The sequence below is a fragment of the Varanus komodoensis genome, unplaced genomic scaffold (assembly GCF_004798865.1).
Source record: "Varanus komodoensis strain SLA01 unplaced genomic scaffold, ASM479886v1 scaffold6_4, whole genome shotgun sequence".
Lineage (NCBI taxonomy): Eukaryota > Metazoa > Chordata > Lepidosauria > Squamata > Varanidae > Varanus > Varanus komodoensis.
In genome coordinates, this window is record NW_025336347.1 from 19,664,683 (window position 1) to 19,684,592 (window position 19,910).

The 19,910-nt window shown below is 47.9% G+C and overlaps 1 protein-coding gene across 2 annotated transcripts in view; it reads right to left on the minus strand.

Annotated features, from left to right (window-relative positions):
• PLXNB1 (plexin B1) overlaps nt 1–19,910 on the minus strand; it is a 134,957-nt gene that overhangs the window by 71,882 nt on the left and 43,165 nt on the right. The gene's annotated exons all lie outside the window — the stretch shown is intronic.

Consider the following 19,910-nt stretch of genomic DNA (forward strand, 5'->3'; position numbering starts at 1 on the left):
GTGGTGCTGGGGGACTATGGCTCTGCACCATGGCAGCTATGCCATGGAGTACCGCAGGGGTCCATTTTGTCCCCTTTGCTGTTTAATGTCTACATGAAACCGCTGGGAGAGGTCATCAGGAGGTGTGGGCTGCGGAATCACCACTACGCTGATGATACCCAGCTCTACCTCTCGTTTTCCACCAATCCAGGTGAGGCAGTGGCTGTGCTGAACCGGTGCCTGGCCAGGGTAATGGGCTGGATGAGGGCCAATAAACTGAAGCTCAATCCAGACAAGACGGAGGTCCTGTTGCTTGGTGGATCGGGCTTCAGGGAGGGTGAATTGAACTAGTCCTGAATGGGGTTGCACTCCCTCTTAGGGACAAGGTTCGCAGCTTGGGAGTGCTCCTCGACCCAGAGCTTGCACTGGAAGCTCAGGTGACAGCGGTGGCGAGGAGCACTTTCTTTCAGCTTCGGCTGATCCATCAGCTGCGCCCCTACCTGGAGTACGACTGCCTGGCGACAGTGACACACGAGTTGGTGACTTCCCAACTTGACTTCAGTAACGTGCTCTACGTGGGGCTACCCTTGAAGACGGTCCAGATACTTCAGTTGGTTCAAAATAGAGCTTCCAGGCTGTTGACGGGGACTGGGCGTTATGCTCACATGACTCCAGTCCTCCGTCAGCTTCACTGGCTTCCCATTGAAGTCCGGGCCCATTTCAAGGTGTTGGTGATGATCTATAAAGCCCTTAATGGCTTGGGTCCTGGTTACCTGAAGGAGCGCTTATGTCCATACATGCCCATCTGCCCCTTGAGATCTGTGGGAGAGACCCTTCTCCAGGAACCCTCCGTGAAGGAAATTAGGAGGGTAGGTACTTGGAGGAGGGCTTTCTCTGTGGTGGCGCCCAATCTATGGAATGCGCTCCCCAGAGAGGTCCGCCTGGCGCCATCGTTATTTGTTTTTCGGCGCCAGGCGAAGACCTTTTTATTCAAATGTTATCTTAATTGTTAATATTATTTATTCATTTTATTCTTTGGCCAGGGTGACTTAATTTATATTGTTAATTTATATTGTTAATTTATGTTAATCTATTTTTAAGTTTATTTATGGTTGTGAGCCGCCCTGTGGCTTCAGTGAATGGGGTGGCATAGAAGTCTCCTAAAGAAGTACATACATACATACATACATACATACATACATACCCCAGTGCAGAAGGGTGGTCCCTTTGTTTGAACATTTGTTTCAATTGGAAAAGAGAACTCATCAAAAGTAACTCTGCATTTCCTTTGCAGCCCACGTGTGCTGTAACAGGAGATACAGACAGAAGCAATTAATTCTTCATCACCTTCTGTTGCACTCCAAATTAAATACATTGAACCTCAGACTACTATTTTAGCAGCGAAGAGTAGGAAATTTCCTTAGGGAAAGAAAACAAAAAATATGAATATATGAATATATATGAAGAATATATGAGTACTTCAAAGGGCAAACTACTGTTTTCTTTAAAAGATATACTGTTAAGTGTGTTGAAGGAGAAAGACCAAGGGTTGCTCTGTTGTGACTTGAACTAGTATACACTTTGGCTAATTGCAGCAAAATCTACAGATGTAGAGATAGATTATCCTTCTGTCTCCTTCTGTTAAGGATTATGATGCTGGGATTAGTCAGAGTGGTACCAGGAAGTTAAACAGAATCGCAGTGCATGGCAAACTACATTTTTTTTTCCCAATGCAGCTGTAGAAGGCAGGAAGGAAGGAATCGTGTTCTGTTTTTCAGAAATAGTTGGGGCAAAGAAAAGCTGGAAGTCCTAATCCTATAGACAAGGATGTGTGTGCTGTCCGTGTTGGAGAAAAGTAATAACAATTGTGCACCAAGATCCTTTTCTCTTTTAAATTAGGGAACTTGTTATATTTTTATCTGGCTTTTGAACTGGAATCTTCAAAGCAGCTGTCACAATATTTATATTTAAGGGGATACACTGAAAACAGGGGGAGTCAACTTGTTTCTCCTGATGTTTGATGTAAGCTCCATCAGTCCACAGCACTAGTTGTGTTGGATAAGGCTGATGGGAATTGTAGACAACCTATCTGGAGGGATACAAGTTGCCCAGCCCGGCTGTCTTTCCCTCACCCTCAGCTTCCCTGGCTTCCTGCCCACAGGAATTGTGTGTGCACACACGTATGCACACACTTCCCCCCTGTTTTAAATGCTTCTGGTAAATACGGGATCTGGCAAGGAGCCGGAAGAGCAGAGGAGCTCTGCCTCCTGGCTACTCGAAAGGCGTCTCATGGACGTAGGATGAAGTGTGGAGATCAACTGGAAGCTGCCCTGTTGGGGCTGGTTGTCACTGAGAGACATGGAGGACCTTTGGGTGATACTTTAATGATACAGCACCACTTCCTCCCTCCACTGTCCCTGCGATGCTACAAGAGCCCTGAGGGGAGCAGCACTGAGACCCCCCCAAAGGGGGCCACTTTTGGCAGTTGTCATCTGCTTCCCTGTCCTGTGCCCCTGCTGATGTTTGGCATCAGGAATGTGGAGCAGGCCAGCTGGAGAGGAGGGGGGTGGCCAGCTTGACTGGCCCTCCTCCCAGGGGGACCCAGCAAAAGGCATTGACGCTGCCTGCAGCTGCACTGATTGCACCGCTGTCGTGACTGTGAGGGGGCACATTTGAGGGGGCCTCCCTGGGATGAGGGCCTGCCGAACACGCTGCCCTGGCTCTCAGTTCTGCTCGCTTGATTCAGAGGGTGCCCATGAGCATCGCACCTGCTAGGAATGGGGGTGGTAGCATCTGCTGCAGTGACGGGGCCTTCTCCTTCCCAAGCCCACATAGATCCCATATGTTCCATGTGCAGCCAGAGAAAAATTCTCTGAATATGTTGGGAGTAAGCATGGGTTCCTGGGGAGAAGTGGGAGCCCCGCAAGAAAGCGTGTGTGTGGCACATGTCTTGAGTCTCCAGGGTCTTGTGAAAGGGCTGTCCCATGCAAATGGCCCATCTCTGAACTGTACCATCTCTGATTGCAGGTGGGAGGGGGAGGGTGGGGGAAGGCTGAGTGTGTGTGCACTTGAGTTGTGGGGCTGACATTCCGTCCGTGGCTCACTTCTGCTCGAATGCTTCCTCTTAGAAAATAAAGAAAAACTTCCTACCCAAAACTGATTTATTAATGTGTGAGTTACAGCTAGAATTTTTCTCCTGGTTTCTAGGATGCATCAAAATCATGTGAGTCCTCCTCCCACCATAGAATGATATAATCCTTGCATGTTTTTCTCCTATGGTCAGGCGTTTTGTGCACCAGCCCTTTCGTCCTGGCTGTGATAGGTTTGATGTCCCTCTTCATCTGATGATTCCATTTAAGGCATTTCCTCAAGCTTTTGCTGGTTTGTCCAGTGTCTTACTGTGATGTCCATGGAAAAATATGCTTCCTGTTTGAATCAACAGTGGTGGTGTGACCTTTAGTGTTTTATATCTTTCCCGTATCCTCTTTTCTCCATTTTCTTTCCTGGTCTTTGTTGTCTTCTCTTCTTCTGCTTCCTTCTTGGCAACAGTTTGTTCCACATGCCATTCCTTTAACTTTGTTCTGTTTTTCCCTCTGCCAAGAGAACAGATTTAAGAAATGATCTTCCATTCTGACAAAAACTAGTGATTGCTTTTATTTACCTTTACCTTTTGTTGGTTGTGTAGACATTTGCAAAGTTTTTTTCAGCTTTTTCATTTAACTATAAATACTTCAGGATTATAGAAGATTAAAAAAATACGTATAGCACATTTTTCCCCTTTGGCTGCCTGGACTTGTTAATACTGCTTCTAAGTAATTGTTAATAAATAACCATATTGTGAATCATCATTCACAATTAAGAGTGCTGGTGAATTCATGGGTTTTAGAAAAACAAGTTGAGAACAAATGGATTTGGAAGACTGTGCTTGTCATTATTGCCTTCTCATTATGATAAAGTCTTGTTTTTTGAGTCACTCTTTAAAGCTGCCATCCAATATGGCTGCACAATCCTAACCCTCTGAACTCAAGATTACAGGTATGCAGTTCAAACCTCTGTGCTTCTCCTGCCATGCTGTGTGTGTCTTTTGTCCCTCCTTGCAAAGAGGAGGGACTGAAGCCTGTGGAGTCTCACTCCCCCCTTGCACGAGTTCCAAAGTCACAATTGTGGCCTAGAGCTGCAGCCGGCATGGAAAGGACTCTGTGGGCTACAGGGAGAGGGCTGGTGTTCTGTGGTTGGAATCGCAGCTCCGGCCTTGGAACACTCTTTCAGGTTCAGAGTTGGGACTCCAGCCTCTCCTATGTCCATGTAGTAGCAGCTGCTCCCTAAACTGTTTATTTTTAAAATTATTGTGATTTGTACAGCTCAAGCACAGTTGTCTACCATTTGCCTGGAGTTCTCCATACTTTGGTTTTAGCCTTGGGGCAAACTACACATTATACGTAAATGAATGTCCGATGTTACACCAGGGAAGACTCCCTGCTCTGCTTCCTTCCAGGCAAATATTTGTTTTTCAATGAGAAGCAGCCTCCAGGGACTGCAATTCTGAGCAGAAGAGTAGTAGGTAAGAGGTGTTTCTGATGGCCATTTTTATAAAATTACAGTAGAACTGACCTATTTTGTGTCCTACAAAATACCAGATGAACAGGTTTACAAGGGTAGTTAAACTTCTGCAGTCCTGGGCCAGGTTGACAGAGCAGTTTGGAGTGCCCACTTGCAGAATTTCTGTGTTGGTACAGGGGAGGGGATGGCACGTGTCCCCTCACTCTTGTGCTTGAAATCACATCCTTCCAAGGCTACCTGGCATTACAGCAGCAGCAGCAACAGGGCCCCCTTTAAGCATTGGTGTGGAACGCATAGCACTCCTATCCCCATGCAAACAGCACCACGCTTGTTTCTTGCCATTCAGAAGCCCTGACGCAGGTGTGGCTCTAGTTTCTTGAGAGCAGCCTTCTCTAGCCCCCATGAGCTCCAGTCAACATGGCCAGTGCTCAAGCACATTGGGAGTTGTTGTTTAACACTTCTGGAGGGCATGAGATGGTTAAAGCCTAGTTCACCCGGTAGCTTATTTTACAACGGAAGAGAGATGAGTTAGGAGTTACTTTGTGAGGTGGTGTTTGCCATCTTTTAGAATATCCATCTGGGGTATTTCCATGTGCAGAGTTAGTGGACTCCTGCCCAAGCAGTCCTCCAGAGCTTCCCCAGCGGCTTCCCTCTCAGTTCAGTAGCCTTGCAGCTCCTAGGGGACCTTGCAGTTAGTCTGAGTGGAAGAGACACCAGCTTTTTCAGCTAGTAGGGAGCCTGCCACAGTCCGCTTGTTATTTTCATTGAACCTGGAGTGCAGAATTGCCTAACAGCGCCACTGTCACCCGGCTTTCTCAGAGTATGCTTGACTCTGCAGGGACTAGTCCAGCCAAGTTTTGCTTGATTTATTTATTCATTAGCTTTACATCCTGCCTTTTTCTTTTTAAAGAAGTCAAAGCTGCTTCCATTATTCTCCTCCTCTTGCTCTCAGTCTTATCCCCAAAACAATGGCCCTGTGAGATAGGCTGGGCTGAGACTAGAACCCAAATCTCCCGAATCCCAATCCCACACTCCTAACCACTGCAGCACAAGAAGGCAACCACACTGGTGTCCTGGGCCCTTGTAGACAGCAAGGCCTGACAAGGTGAAGAGCAGGCGTATTGGGTGGGCACATATCAAATGCCGGGGGTTTTTCTCATTTGCAGCTTCTCCAAGCTGACCCAGACCCTTCCACTGGGGGTGGGAGTGGGGGGAATAAATGTAAGTTACAAAAATGGTTTGAATAAGCACCAGTCTCTAATTTAGGACATGGTTATATAAGTGAGAATGGCTTGCTTGAGTGTGCCTGGAGCTCCATGGCTCTGTAGTAATCTTTTTAGAGTGCATGATCCATGCTTTTTGCATGATCCATGTGGCCACGTTCTAGTGGGTGCATGGTCCTCCCAGTGCAAGATTTTGCACTAGAGTAGAAAAAAGTGAATAACTGTGGGAGGAGAATAGGGGCTTCTTGCACTTTTGAGTTCAAAAGCAACAATGCTTTTTGACACCGTAACAGTTCAGAAATTTACTATGGCATATTAAACTTTCACAGACCGGAATCCGCAGTCCAGAAAGTTAGTTTGAAAGATTTTGCTCTTCATATAATTGGAGAAAAATGGCACTTGCTGAAACAAAGGAATAAGGGCCCTAATGATCTCTCAGCTAGCTGACTTTTAACTCACATGAGCTTCCCCTCCTGCTCCCTTCCTTGAATCTTTCTGCCCAAGTTTTTTTCTTCCAAAAGCAAATCTGCTTCTCTTCCCTATCCGTACACTCCTTTTCACAAATAGGGGTGTCTTTGGACATATGATCCTTGAAAGATATACATGTGCGCGCGCGCGCGCGCTCGCTCTCTCTCTCTCTCTCTCACACACACACACACACACACACACACACACACTTTTTAAAGTCCAGGGCAATGACCTCTGCCAGCTGACTGGGACAACATGACAAAACAGCAAAAGATTCATTATTTATTGTTTTATTTCATTTTCACTGCCAGGGAAGGTGAGAGAGGTACTGATAGGGTTTTCTGCCTGAGGGGACTAAGCAATTTGGCTGGCCTTAAGTGCTGCTTTACATCTCGACTGGGCTGAGGGAAAGCACTATTTGTTGCTATCTCTCAAGCAGCAAAACAGCCGGGAACTGGACATGACTGTAGAGACCAGTAGGGCAGGAAAGAACAGCTGAGGTAGAGCAGAAAATGTAACTGGGGGTACAGAGAGTTCTGCAGATGGGGAAACCTATGTAGAGATTTGATTAAACCAGATTTCCTGTGCAATCCCAAACTGAAGGAGCGCTTACGTCCATATATGCCCGCCTGCCCCCTGAGATCTGCGGGAGAGGCCCTTCTCCGGGAACCCTCCGTGAAGGAAATTAGGAGGGTGAGTACCCGGAGGAGGGCTTTCTCTGCGGTGGCACCCAATCTATGGAATGCGCTCCCCAGAGAGGTCCGCCTGGCGCCGTCGTTATTTGTTTTTCGGCACCAGGCGAAGACCTTTTTATTCAAGAGTCATTTTAACTGTTAATAGTATTTATTTATTTTATTCTTTGGCCAGGGCGACTTACTTTATACTGTTAATTTATATTATTTTAATTGAAGTTATTTATGTTTGTGAGCCGCCCTGAGGCTTCGGCGAATGGGGCGGCATAGACATTTTCTAAATAAATAAATAAAGTTTACTCCAGAGTAATTTATACTGAATTCTGTTGGATTTTCTCTCAAGTAAGTGTAAGTCAATGGGATTAGAGCTACAACCTGTCTTATCCACTCTAAAGATAGTTCCAGTATCTGGATTGAGAGAGAAACCTGGAGATTTATGACTTTGGTTATTTAAAGAACAAAAAACAAAGATAAACATAACCATGTGGGTCCAATCATTAATCATAATACAGCTCCCAAATCCACAGCTGGGTAATGACTTTATCAGGAATGTTAGATGGTCCTGTTAAAGGCATCCAACTATGCATTGTGGTGCTTTAAGAGTTGTATGGTTCTGCAGTTGTGAGGAATTTAATATTACAAAATGTGGTCTAGATTTTAGGATTTCCAGAAGCTCGAACCCACGAACAATGTGTTCTGTGATTCTAGAAACGGCAATACACAGGGTTTGAAATAAGATGAGAAACCACCTCTGGCAACAGCTCTCCCTGCCTCCTCTCCTGGTCCGGGAACCAGGAGCAGCAAAGCACACACTCTCTGCCCAGTGCTGCTGTGCTGGTTGGTAATGGGTGAGTGGAGAGCCGGTGAGGATTTCCTCAGAATGAAATCCCATGGTGTTTAGTAGGGGCGCCTCCCTGGTAACGGCACAGGCATGCAGTTGAAGAGCAGGGGCCGCTGCGTCTACAGTACAGTCCTCCATTTCCCTTGCTAGTTTGTCAAGTTCAGTTCGCAATTAATTGGTAAGTGATTACAATGCCGTGCAACTTTTTGCTGGTCCCATGCGCTCCATTCTCACACCCTGGATTTGTGCCTGAAAGACCAAGGAAAGGTGTGGATGCATTGAGGACAAATTTTAAGCAAATACAGTTTGGGTCATTGCAAAGTTCTGTCCTGAAAGTAAGTAACAGGTTAATTAGCTTATATTCTATAACATTTTATTTCTAATTATGTATCTCTAAGATAACATATGCAAATGAACACGTATAAATGTTTTTGTCCCATAGGCTGTGGTCTTGGATCTTTTTAGTACATAGCACTGTCAATGATTAACTCCTGAGGAACAAATGAACTGTTGGATATTGAAGTGAGTTGAGGTGTTTTTATCTGTGGTCATATTAGCAGGCCCTAAATGATTGCAGGCAGGATTCATGTGCATTAATTAGAGAGTGAGACTGCTTCATGGGCCTCGTCACGCCAGCACCCCAGCACCCCACCTTGTAATTCTTGGCCTTCACTGGTTGCTACCACCCTTGTGGGAGGCAGAACAGTACAGCTTCTAGACACTTTTGAAGGAGGGCAGATCTGTTGACTGGATGGCTAAAGGGAGGGCAGATCTGTTGACTGGATGGCTAAAGGGAGGGCAGATCTGTTGACTGGATGGCTAAAGGGAGCTATCCAGTATCAGCTAGTGCTATGCGGCCCCACAATGATAATGCTTAGTGGCTGGGGGGCAATGGAAGGAGAGTCTGTCTTGTTGCGTTCACATTCTGCATTGAGGGCTTTCCAGAGGCATCTGGGTGATCACTGTGAGATTTCGGACAATAAGGGCCTTTGGTCTAATGGCTTTTCTGCATTCTTATGTAAACCCTGTTACTGCCTCTCTGAGCTTTTCCATACAAAATGGTTAATCTACTGTATCTGTTTTTGGGTTCATTGCAGGACCCAGATCTGAGCACTAAGCAAAGAGCAGTTCCTTTCCTTCGTTTTACTGCATGACCTCTAGGTGGCATTGTAACATAGCAAAATGGCACAAATACAGCAGTGAAAAAGGTGTTTCTTTCATTTTTGTGATTAACCACCATACTTTTACTGCTCTTAAAAATGGCCGAAGTGTAAATAGTAGCACTTATTATTAGACACAGAAGCAAAAATGGAGAGTCACAATGTCATTTAAAGAACCTGCAAACAGCCCTGCAAGGAGTTTGTGAAGCGCACAGAAAATACCTTGTGTTGAAATGCCTTCTCTCCCGGTGGTGTACTGTAAAATGACAAAGTGAAAGTTTTCATCAGGACAGTCCTCCTCATAGCCATGCCCCCAAGGAGAGTTTAGGCTTAAGGTCAGTAGTGTTGAGCTGTATCTCCCTCTGTGTGTGTGTGCAGCAAAAATCCATCTTCTCCAGCTACTTGTGAGGATTTTAGCTAAGCTTGGAGGAACAGAAACCTCTGAGAGCAGAAGCAAAGGATTGTGTCACTGCCTGTGCTGCTTTTACTCTGCAAACTCTCGCTCCACTTTGTCCCTACTTTCTCCTCTTTTTATCAAATTGAGCCCCTAGGGCCTCATTCTTCTGTAGGAATTTCATTTTGCTTCCTACCTTGCTATGGGATGGAGGTCTAGTGTGTTTGAAGCTAGGGGGTTCTCTTTGAAGCTTAGCATGACAGACTGCACCCCAAACTCCACAAAGGACCATCTATGTGGCTATAAGAAATGCATCTCAGTGCCTTTTTTCACCTCTCCTAGAAGCCTGAGAAGGGTTACTGTGGGGAAGAGACCTCTCCATAGAGTTGCTTGGGAAGGGGAAAGAGGCGGGTGCCCCCAGTGACTTTGGGAGGAGGGAATTCTGAGTGCCCATTATCCCCGGGGAACAAAAGGCCCTCTGTCTATGCCACCTAAACAGCAGCCAGAGCTGGTGTGATGTGAATCGCCGTATGTGAGCTTCCAGGGCCGTGTGCCAAGGAAGCATCAGTGAGTGCAAGTGTCCCGCCTGTCTTGCTTACTTACCTAAAATAAGCGTGCGGAGCTGCATTTTATTGCTTAACAAAACCTTGGTTGTTACAGTAATAATATACAGTGTGCTCAGTTGCCTTTGCGTTTAAGATTTTTACACACACACACACTCTCCTGCTGAGTAAACTAGCACCAGACCAACCTTTGAAGCATGGTGTCCTCCAGATGTGTCGGACTGCAATTTCTATCATTCCCAGCCATCACTGCCAGTGCTGGCTCAGAATGCTCAAGGTTGCAGTCCAGCACAATGGAAGGGCACCAGGTTTGGGGGGGGGGTCTGCACCAGGCAAACAGGGAGCAACTGGATTGCCTACATTCAGGCATAGCACAAGGAGAACATGCATCCTTTATTTCCAAGATAAATGTGAGTTTTCTGTAGACCACCTGGCAGAGGTGTAGCCCAAACCTATCCGGGAAGGACAGAGCCTGATCTCTTTTCTAGGTGTATTTGCATAGGGCTTGGTCCACTGAGTCTAAACCCTCATAAAGGTATACAATATCTCATTGTATATACAGTGTCAGCAGATTAGACCAATGCCCAGCAGTTTGCATAACTCTATATCCAACAGTGGACATAATTGGATGGTGCAGAGAATGTATGCAAGTACGTGATAGTCATATCGGAATACTCTTTTCCTTTTTTTTCCTGTTAATTTCGTACCATTGCTATCAGGACAGTTGTATTCTGCTGCATGTATGGGTTTTGCAAGTAAAGCAAGTCCTTCTTTTTGGTAGGAATTTAAGCACAGTCTTTGTAGAAATAATGGTTTTGAATTGGCAAGATGACAGTATAATTGTCAGCAGTTTCCATGAATTGCAACAGTAAACCATATAGGAATACATTGACTAGGATCAAAAGAACAGTGAAACTCTTTCGCTGAGCCCCAGGGGGCTTTTGACTGGATTTTTCTCAAAGAACAGTGCTTCATGCTGTAGGGCAAACTCCTTTTGAAAGTGTTAAACAGCATTGTTGAATAGCATGAGAGTGTATGTGTTTGTGCACTTGCGTGTGTAAGGGTTGACTATTCCACTACCTCCAAACCTCAGCAGCTCTTCTTATTTCCACTATCACTGCAACTCTTCTTGTAGTGCAGACATTGCTACAGACTGTATTCACCTGTTGTGTACAGGCTTATACATTTTATTTTTCTGTACAATCCTATATTTGGGACACATAGTGGGACCAGTGGAGGCCAGTACTCACTGCCAAAGTGTCACCAGAGGCAGAGTACACTTTTGAATCACATAAAAATCACAAGAAAACACAGTCCTTACCCATCCCTAGCCTCAAATAATTTGGGAATAGTTACGTTTCTTGTCCCTTTGTTGGGGAATTGGCTTAATAGAAAAACGACAGTAATTTTAAAGTGGTATTGGCACAGATCTTAAAGACTTGGATATTAATACTTCTGTCAATACACAGGAAAAAAAAACACTGTCAAAAACAGCTCTGAAAAGCTTCTGGACAGGAAGTCTTGATTTGCCAGCGGACACAGGATCAAGCAAAACAGCACAAAAAGTTTAGTCTGGACAGCCTGTTCCTTCCTTCATCAGGCTGTGGAAGTCGTGGCCAGGCCTGCTTTGATAATGCTAGTCCTGCCAAGCAAATTGGAGTGTGATGGGGCAAAGAGCACTCGCCGCTTTGGGAAGCAAGAGGGTTTCGCTGGGAAAGTGTTGCCTTGGGCTTAGCTCTCGCCACCAAGGCAACTTTGACCTTTCACGCCTTCATGGGCAGTTTCCATGGTAACAGATTAAGAACAGGGAGGATCTGTGGTTTTGTCAATAAGTCCCGGCTGGTTTTGTTCCCCTGCATTGGCCTGCTAGTGCTGAATTTGCAGGGCTCGTTTTGGCAGGCTGGACAGCGAGTGCCTCGAAGCCCCGTTCTTCCTGAGAAGCATCTCTTCCTCAGCATTTTCTCTAATACAGCATTACTTTCTCTGATTGCTTCACCTTCCTGAGAGACTCTGTGTGTGTGTGTGTGTGTGTGTGTGTGTGTGAGAGAGAGAGAGAGAGAGAGAGAGAGAGAGAGAGAGAGAGACCATCACAAGTGCTCATCTACAATGTTTATCTATTATATTTAAATTCCACCTTTCTTCCAAGGAGCTCACAGTAGTGGACATGATTCTTCTCCTCTCCATGTGATCCACACAACAGATCTGTGAGATAGGAAGGCTGACAGGCAGTGATTGGTCCAAAGTCACCCAGTGGGCTTTCTGGTCAAATGGGGATTACAACCCGGATCTCCTGAGTCCCCATCCAGCACTCTGGCCACTACACCATACTGGCTCTCCTAGTGCTTGACGGTAGGAGATAGGTTCTTTTGACCCTGTGGAAGGCACATCCAGGCAGTAGGGTTTGCAGATCTAGTCCTTCTCTGCACTTGGGCTGTGCTCAGACATATCTGTCAGCAGAAGCTGCCATGGTGTATTTCCATTGGTGAGATGAGCCCAGTGTCCTCCCACCTTTACAGGTTCGGCAAGAACTGCTGTGCACGGAATGGCTGGTGGCTGTCTGAACACAGGACTGATTGGTTGGTGGCTGCAATCCCCCCTCCCTCCCTTTTGGGGGAAATTGATGTTTTACAAATGCCTTGTGCTTAAAAAACATACAGGCTGCTACATGAAGAGTCATGCATTTAACCATTCATTCAACACCTCTCAAAAACAGGACAGTTCATTTGTAAAAACGCTGTGAATCGGGGATGAGGAGCAGCAACTGTCAAGCAATCCACATTGCGTGTTTAACAACCTAAGCTGAGCCTAAGCAGAGCCGTGCAAACCTGAGGCTGCTGCCTAGTTCAGCATCTGGTTTCTGACAATGGCCAACCAGATCCTTTAAGGACTCCCATAAGCAGGAGTATCAGCATGGGGGGAACGTCGAGGCACACGTATGTCGCAGTAGCAGTTACACACGGACCCCACGCCATGCCCGCGTAAACAGTGCCAGCTCCAGGTTTTGGATGGCCCTTGGGCAACACGCCCTCTCTCTGGGCAAGTCTGCCCTCCCATCCGCAGCAGCCACCTGCTGCTGTTTCTCTTCCCCATCATTGCTGCCAACTCCCTGCTTGCCAGGCAGATGCCAGTGAACAAGCAGACAGTGGCATCTGTTGATCCTCCTCCTGATCGCAGTCACTGCTAGGGCCAGGCCAGGAAGCGAGTGAACAAGCAGGCTGTGATGGCAAAGCTGAGGAGCAAGTCCAAAGGGCCTGGCAAGGGTCCAACTACATCAGCCTCATGCATGAGGATCCACTTTGGATTCCCACCATCCTCATTTAAAGGATCTCTGGCAGCAAAGGGTTGGGAAAAACCTTGGAGAGATGGTCTGGGAAGACACTATTGGGCTAGGCAGACCCCTGTCAGGCAACCGTGTGAGTGTACATGGTTTCAATGTCTTCCTTTTGGGGTGTGCCTGCTAAGTTTCTGAGGACTCCCAGAAGCCAATTTCAGAACATCTGGCCTTTGGCTGCTGTAGGTGATGCAGTGGCCACCCTCCTTCTCCAGGTAAGCTTCCTTGATCCTGGTGTGTGGTGAAAAGGTAGCTGCAGGTAGCATAGCCTTCCTGAATAGCCTTGGACCGCACTGTACTCGGACCATCTGCCATTTGTCAATCACACGCCGACTGCTTTGGCACATCACTGCTCTGCTGACCGACTCGTGTTTTCAAGGGGAAAAGGTGGAGAAATGTATAGTCTTCGGTGCTGGAGGAAGAAGAGTTTCATTTGATGTAAAAGTTCAATACATTTCAGAAAACAACTTTTTCCTTCCCCAGAAGCAGTGGCCTAAAAATTAAGCAAGATAAATAAGCACGCGTAATTCTTTAAAAAAAATATCTGTAAACACATATTGGTCAAATACTCATACCTTCAAAGGATTTTTTAAAAAATCTAAGTGCCTACTTACCTCTTAAAAGAAATGCACTGTCTCACTTGAGGGAGTTGCAATAAAAATGTTGATCAGTTCTTGCTTACACATAGAATACTTTGTCATCGCATGTATAGCAGCTCTCTGTCAGTTAATTTTGGATTTTTAGTGAATTTTATGTACACATCTAAAATATTAGAACTCTTCATTAGTGGCAAGAATTCTCTGCTTGTATTTCTACAAGCATGCAATCACTGCTCCACACAAAAGGCGTTTAAAAAAAAAGATTATGCAGTTTACAAAAGACACCTTGCATAGCTAACCATCCTTCTTTCAGACCTTACCAAAACACTTTGATCTCCCACACTCTAGACCAGCTGTGGGAGTTCTTTAGCTGGCTAGCCTACAGTCATGAAAAGTACGATTGATTATAGTTTGCCCACTGGCTGTGGCGGATTGCATCATTGTGCGTTGTGGTTAGCACACTGATACCAATTCTGCTAATATGTTTATGATGGGAAGGCAATTCTATCTAGCTTTCATATTAAATAACAGGAATCATAAACTGGCTGGAAAATCAGTCTTTACTAAGACTCAGTGGAACCAAAGTTTTAAAATGCCATAATCCAATAAAGTCATTTTCTCAGTAGAAGTCAGTCATTACCTGTGGTATTCCCTACAGCCAAAGCAATATTGTATCATCACCACAGGCTTTACCAAGGAAACCCCTTTCTTCCTGTGGTGCAAATTTATTTATTTATTTATTTAGAAAATTTCTAGGCTGCCCCATTCACCGAAGCCTCAGGGCGGCTTACAAATAAATAAATTAAAATACATAAATAGCAATATAAAATACGTGTAACTGTATAAAATAAGTCGCCCTGGCAAAAAACTTTAAAATAATAATAACATTAACAATTAAAATGACGCTTGAATAAAAAGGTCTTCTCCTGGCGCCGAAAAACAAATAACGACGGCGCCAGACGGACCTCTCTGGGGAGCGCATTCCATAGATTGGGCGCCACCGCAGAGAAAGCCCTCCTCCGAGTACCTATCCTCCTGATTTCCTTCACGGAAGGTTCCCGGAGAAGGGCCTCTCCCGCCAATCTCAGGGGGCAGGCGGGCATATATGGATGTAAGCGCTCCTTCAGGTAGCTAGGACCCAAGCCGTTTAGGGCTTTATAAGTGATCAACACCTTGAATTGGGCCCGGACTTCAATGGGAAGCCAGTGAAGCTGACGGAGGACTGGAGTCAAGTGAGCATAACGCCCAGTCCCCGTCAACAGCCTGGCAGCTCTATTCTGAACCAATTGAAGTACCTGGACCGTCTTCAAGGGTAGCCCCACATAGAGCGCGTTGCAGAAGTCAAGTCGGGAAGTCACCAACGCGTGTGTCACTGTCGCCAGGCAGTCGTACTCCAGGTAGGGGCGCAGCTGATGGATCAGCCGAAGCTGAAAGAAAGTGCTCCTCGCCACCGCTGTCACCTGAGCTTCCAGTGAAAGCTCTGGGCCAAGGAGCACTCCCAAGCTGCGGACCTTGTCCTTAAGAGGGAGTGCAACCCCATTCAGGACTAGGTTCAATTCACCCTCTCCGAAGCCCGATCCGCCAACCAACAGGACCTCCGTCTTGTCTGGATTGAGCTTCAGTTTATTGGCCCTCATCCAGCCCATTACCTCGGCCAGGCACCGGTTCAGCACAGCCACTGCCTCACCTGGATTGGTGGAAAACGAGAGGTAGAGCTGGGTATCATCAGCGTAGTGGTGATTCCGCAGCCCACACCTCCTGATGACCTCTCCCAGCAGTTTCATGTAGATGTTAAACAGCAAAGGGGACAAAATGGACCCCTGCGGTTCTCCATGGCATAGCTGCCATGGTGCAGAGCCATAGTTCCCCAGCACTACATTCTGGAAACGGTCATTGAGATAAGAGCGGAACCACTGCAGAGCAGTGCCTCCGACCCCCAATCCCACTAGCCTATCCAGAAGGATACCATGATCGATGGTATAGAAAGCCGCTGAGAGTTCCAGAAGAACAGGGACGGACTCCCCCTGGCCTTCTCCCTGCACAGGTCATCATACAGGGCAACTAAGGCAGATTCAGTACCGTACCTGGGTCTGAAGCCGGACTGAAATGGGTCCAGATAATCAGTTTCATCCAAGAGTGCTTGGAGTTGTCCCGCCACCACCCGCTCCAACACCTTGCCCAGAAACGGGATGTTGGCCACTGGTCTATAATCAGTGGCCATCTCTGGATCCAGTGACGCTTTCTTCAGGACTGGTTGGACTACCGCCTCCTTTATTTTATCTATCTATTTATTTATTTATTTAAACATTTTTATGCCTCCCCATTCGCTGAAGCCTCGGGGCGGCTTACAACAATAAGTTAAAAAATAATTATAACATTAAATTAAAAAATATAAACATTAAGTTAAAGATACAAAAATACCAATATAAAATAAGCCCCCCTGGCCAGTTAAAATCCAATAATATTAAAATGCCGCTTAAATAAAAAGGTCTTCGCCCGGCCCTCCCTCAGAGAAGCGTTAACCACTTCCAGGATCCAGATCCCAATCCCGTGCTTGGTGTTGTTTATTAACCAAGATGGGCAAGGGTCCAATAGGCAAGTGGTGGGACGTACTCGTCCAAGCACCTTGTCCACATCATCAGGCCGCCATAACTGAAATTCATCCATTAATTTTGGACCAGGCGGCGGCATTGGTATCTCCCCAGAAACCTCTGAATCACTAGTAGAGTCTAGCTCGTGACGAATCTGAGTGATTTTCTCCCTGAAATGCTTGGCAAAGTTGTCACAACGGGCCTTTGAGGGTGAAACCAGATCTTTCTTGGGGCCAGGATAAACCAGGCCATGAACACTTGAAAAAGCTCTGCCGGACGGCATTTTGAGGAGGCAATGGAAACGCAGAAGAATTTCTTTTTCGCTGCCCTCACCGCCACAGCATAGGTCCAATAATGGGCTCTTAAGTGTGTTCGGTCAGATTTATCCCGTGATTTCCTCCACCTACGCTCTAGCTGTCTCCTGGCCTGCTTCATCGCCCACAATTCAGATGTATACCAAGGGGAAGAGTGGGCTCTGCCTGGCGGGAGAAGATGCTTAGGAGCGATCGTGTCAACGGCCCTGGTCATCTCCCCGTTCCACAGTTTGACCAGAGCCTCGACAGGAGCACCAGTCTTGTCAGCCGGAAGCTCCCCCAGGGCCTTCAGGAATCCATACGGATCCATCCGGCTCTGGGGGCGGACCCACACAATCGGGTCCGCACCCTTACAGATGGAGAGGCCGCTCTCGAGCACAAACCTCACGAGGAAGTGATCTGACCATGACAGGGGTGTCAGGCATAATTCTTCACCCTCAGACCACCCTTTTCCTGCCCTGTCGAGAAAACCAGGTCCAGGGTGTGTCCACGTTCATGGGTCGGGCCAGTGACATGTTGAGACAGCCCCATGGCCGTCACGGAGACCATGAAGTCCTGAGCCGTCCCGGTCAGACCAGTCTCGGCATGGAGATTGAAGTCCCCCAGGACCAACATCCTGGGGGTCCTCAACACCAGGTCCGAGACGATCTCCGTCAGCTCAGGCAGGGAGACTGTTGGGCAGAAGGGTGCACGGTACACCAACAGAATCTCCAATCTGTCTCGGTCGCCCAACACCAAGTAGAGACACTCCAGCCCTGGCCTCGAAGGGACTGGAAGTCCCATGAGGGAGATGGAGGCTCGGTAAACCAAAGCGACCCCCCTCCCCTCCCCTCCAGGCATGGACGGTGCTGACCAACTACCCGGGCGGGCACATTTGAGAGAGGGCAACATCCCCCCACCTCCCGCCCAGGTCTCCGTCATGCAAGCCAGGTCGGCCCCCTCATCCACAATCAAGTCATGGATGAGGGAAGATTTATTGTGGACCGACCTGGCATTGAGCAGCAGCACCGTCAGGCCCGAGGGGCGGTTTACAAGACCACCTGGAACCCTCCGGCTGGGGGCAGAACCAGAAGGAGGGACAGGTGTCAGCCAACTGTCCCTCCTTCTTCTACGCAGACACGTTAAGCCCCCACCGCTGTAACGCCCATTGCCCATGACCACGCCAATGGTGGCGCCCCTGCGCTCCCCAGGAAACTCGAGCGTCGGCAGGGCCAGGGACGACTCCATAAAACAGATTAAAATACAATAAAAACTTTAAAACAATCACAAACTCCCCCTTTCTCCCCCCAGTACAAAAATTAGAAATCCCCTCCACCGACCTAGTCCCCCCCCAGCCCAGCCCCACACGGCCACCAACGGCGGCACCCCTTTGGCTGTTGCCCTTCGGTCGCTGGCCCCAGGCCGCCGGCCCCAGGCCACGTCCAGCGTCGCCCTCACCATTGCCAGCGGGGGGGGGAGCAGGGGGGCGCGGAAACCCACCCGGCGTCAAGATGGCGGCGCCCTCCTCCGCGCCATCGACGGCGGGCCTGGCGTGGCCACGGCGTCCTCCATGCCCGGGGTGGCCCAGCGGTGGCCACGGGAGCGGCGTCCGCTGGCCCCCAGCCCGGTGGTGCCCTCAGGTCCGCCGGCGGCGGCAGCTAAATTGAACTGATGGTCCCCTGTTCTTCCCTTGAATGGTCCAGAAGTCTTGCCAACTTCTATGTCAGATCACATAACTCCTAGACTATTATATGTTGTAGAGGCAGCAATGGAGGCATGCTTTTTATCAGCAGGGTGAGGGAGATGTATTACCTGAGTCCATTTGCAGTGGGGATGCCATCCTCAGAATCCTCTCAGCATGAGCCAGAGAGTGGCCTGGCCTTCTCCAGTGGACACAGGAAATGGCCAGCACAGCTCTCCAGAAAGCCGGGCAGGTGCAAGGGCCCAAGGACCAAGGGGGGTCCTTCCTTAGAAGCAGGCACTATGGGAGGTGTCCCCAGAGCTTGCCTGTAGCAGTGCTGTGACCAGGCAATTGTGTCAGAGGAGGACATGTCACAGATGGGGAGCTACCACTGGACAGTCTTTCTTTCCAGAGCACTAACACAGCATGTAAAAACGGATCAGATCCAGGTCAAAACATTTTGCTGCCTGAGGAGGAGGACGGGATTGTGCCTGTCATTCCACGTACAGAAGGCAGCCAGATTGGCAGTTGCATCTTACATCAGGGCTGGTGATGAGGCCTTATCCACCAGCTGAAAGATGCTGGTGGACAAAGTAGGCCAAGTGAGTCCACTGTCAGACACCTCACTGCGACCTGGCAGTATCCACTGCCCAAGCAGAACACCTTACTCTGAGCAGTGGCAAGACCAGCTGGGGGAATAATACTGAAAATATGACATCTGGAACTCGGCACAGAAATCAGCTCTCTGAGTTTCACGCTAGCCCTCGTAGCTGTGCAGGGTGGCCCACTGACTTAGCTGGCTCCAAATGGAGGCTGGGCAATTTCACGGAGGGGAGGTCTTTCAGCAGCCGTCAGGCAAAGCTTCACTGTTTGCGAACGGAGTTGCTCTGAGTGTCTTTTGCTGGGGAGGCCAGCTGCTGCCTTGCACGTTCTTTCTGCTCCCTGGAAGTAACTGGTTGGCTCCTACATGATTGACTCCAGAAAGGAAGCCACAGTCTGGAATTCACAAGAGTTGGACAAGGCTGACATGGATAGGACATTTTCATTTTCATACCGTTCATTCATAGGGTCACCATAAGTCAGAGATGATTGCATGGCACTTTACAACAAACTGTGGGGAGCAGGACCCTGACTTGCATGGGCCCCTGGGTCTGATCCAGCAGCGCCCTTCTGCTCCCTTGAAGAGATGCAGGCAAAGTGCAGTGGCATTTCAGGGACTGGAGGGAGGATGGTGTGATTTTTTCAACTGTTTTCAAGTGAGGAGCTCCCTTTACTTCCACACTGCCAGCCTAAGCAAATGCAGGATAGTGCAAATCTGTGCTAGGTGGGCAGAGGCTTAGTGGTTGAGCCCCCGCTTTGCATGGAGAAGGTCCTATGTTTGATCCCTGGAAACTCCAGGTAGGGCTAGAAATATCCCTGCCCGAAACCCTGGAGAGCCAGGGTCACTCAGCGTACAAGATGGACGCATGGTCTAAGGCTGCTTTGATCCTCCACAATGCAGCTTCCCCCTCCTTGCACTATCCTTCATTTGCTTT